Source organism: Notechis scutatus, chromosome 1 (genome assembly GCF_049901735.1).
Source record: "Notechis scutatus isolate UNSWTSFEM ecotype Mainland chromosome 1, rNotScu1.2, whole genome shotgun sequence".
In the NCBI taxonomy this organism is placed as follows: Eukaryota; Metazoa; Chordata; class Lepidosauria; order Squamata; family Elapidae; genus Notechis; species Notechis scutatus.
In genome coordinates, this window is record NC_142009.1 from 296673282 (window position 1) to 296675932 (window position 2651).

General features: G+C 38.0%; 1 pseudogene; it reads left to right on the forward strand.

Annotated features, from left to right (window-relative positions):
• Positions 1–1407: 1407 nt before the first annotated feature.
• LOC113410171 (U2 spliceosomal RNA) lies at positions 1408–1543 on the forward strand (annotated as a pseudogene).
• Positions 1544–2651: the final 1108 nt, after the last annotated feature.

Consider the following 2651-nt stretch of genomic DNA (forward strand, 5'->3'; position numbering starts at 1 on the left):
TGTATTTTCTTTGTATGCTATATTATAAACTACCGTATTTGCGGCGTTATCAAGGCGACCCGGGCGTATAAGCGACCCCCACCACCACGGGCGCCCTCCAGAAATCCCAGGGGCTGCAGCGGCAGGGCAGAGTGCCAGGGGCCGTGGGAAGAGCAGGAGGCTGCAGCCTCGGGCGGAGCGAGGCAGGCGGGATGAGCGGAAGCGACGCGAGGATCAGGAAGCCAGAGGCGCACCGCTGCGTCCAACAAGCATCCAGCCGGCAGTGGATATGCCGGCGTATAAGGCTGACCCCCCACTTGGGCATGTTTTTCGGGGCAAAAAGTAAATGTTACTCCGCCCGGCAAATACGGTAATAAAGACTGTTTAAAAAAAGATTAAGCAAAGAAAACTGCTTACACTAATGGGAAATTTTATTTATTAATTTGTTTGTTTGTTTGTTTGTTTAAAACATTTGCATAACCCCCATCTTAACTGGTTCTAAATTGTACAACTTGATCAGTTTTTCTCAAACTTGTAATTTTAAGATGTGTTGAATGAGGGAGTTAAAACTTAAAGTTGCCAAGTTTGAGAAACACTGCTGTAAAACTTTGGATTCCATGTAGTTTCTTTCACACCATCGAGACCAATAAGAGCATCATGGGAGCTATAGGAATGCTGCTGTCCTGACCTTTGCCAGCAACAAAAATGTCTTGGGCTGTCACTTTCTTCTGTCAAGTCATCTTGTATTCCAGTTCATGGGCCTTAGGAATGTGGTCATCAGTATATATTCAGTCTCTTTTCTGCTTTAGTTGGCTGAGCTGATTATCAGCATAGCAATTTCTCTTACCCCCTCTCTGGATAGTAATTAAAGGATTGGAGAAAAATCTGTCACCAATCCATTTAAGGGCAAAAGGGAATTGTTTTTCCTGAAAAGGTAAGAGACTTTTCTTTACAGTTTTTTTGCCCTGCCTGTATTATTTTTATAAATAATTCAAAGCAACAAACATACCTAATACTCCTTCCTCCTCCTAGTTTAACCACAACAACAGGCCTGTGAAATGAGTTGGGCTTTTACACTAAAGATGAAACAAGCTCACAGTTTCTTGATTTCTAGCCTAGCGTCTGACCCACTAGACCAAACAAGTCTAATAAAAATTGATGGTGTTCTTTTCTGTTTCCCTTTTAAGTAGCAAAAATGTTCCCACATTCTTATACTCTGGGGCGTATTTCCTTGAATGGTCATACAGCTACATATTCGTATTTGTATCCAATGACCTGGGAACCTGTTGAAGTAAATAAAGCTACATTTGATTCCAATAACATCTGTGGCAACTTTTTGTATGCCTCTGCTAAACATAGGATTTGGGTCATCACAAGCTCTGCTTCTACCTCATTTCTAGTGATCTCTAGAATAACAATACATGGAAAGATGCTTCTCGGCCTTTTGGCTAAGATCAAGTGTAGTACATGGAAAGATTCTCTTAAATATGGTAATTACTTGTTTTCATCTATGAAAAAGTGTTTTTCTCCATTTCTACATTGAGAATGATTGAATGAACCTTGCAACTCCAGAAGATCTGAAAGTAAATCCTGAAAAGTTTATCATATTGTAGGAAAATTTTATGGTCTATCAGCTCACAGGAAGGATGAATAACTTTAATGGATTGATTTCTTGCAATTGTCTCTATCTTCAGTTTGGAAATTTATATTCTCCGTCTTGGAGAATATGTAGTCTGGAGGTCATTATGTGAAAGCATAACCCATAAGATATTTCAATACATGACAATGAAGGTGAGAGCATCTCTGCACATACTTTATTATATTTGGAATAACCACAAGCAACTATAGGCATCTACAATTATGGGGGAAGACTTTCCATGTTACAATACATGTGAATTAAATAGGACCATAGCTCAGCATTTACTAATAAAAGCAGAATATTTCCTGAAAGTTTAATTATACCCTTTGATCACTGTCAAGTCAAGAAGAAAAGAAGTCAAATAATGTCTCATTTCAGGGCATTTTATGAAATCATTTCAAGGGTTTCATATCTTTCACCATTATGAAAAAATGAAAACAGAAATTACCATTCTTCTTTGCAATCAGGTGAAATGATAATATCTGGATATTGTGAACATTCACATTTTGAGGATATTTTGAAACATGGTTAAGGAAGCTTTAAAATTACTGAAGAAGTAATTGCCATTCCAACATCTAGCAACAATAGAGAATGTCAAGGGTAGTCTTTAAGTCCTTTTGTCTGCCTCTATCATCATTTTTGGTTAATATTTTAGTAACTTTAGTCTGCAACCCTTTTGCTTTGACTACAACATCAATGGATTGCAATATGAAATTCTTAAAAGAGGCAGAGAGTATTGGCTTACTGATGAAAATAAAAAATAATGTCCTGCCATTCCCATGCTAAGGTCTGGTTTGAACTTAGAACCCAAAGTCTACTGTAAATTATCTTTAATAACTGAGACTTTAGAATTCTCTCAGGAATACAGTGAAGTTTCCATGTCTATTAGACACTGCTGGAAGGATTTCCTGAATATGAAACATAATACAATGTCTCACAAATATGCAACAGTTATTGGCAGGCTCAAAAGGGTCAAGAGATCATTGGAGAAGAAAGCTAAGATAGAGACACAAGACTGTGTCTAGCTGGAAGT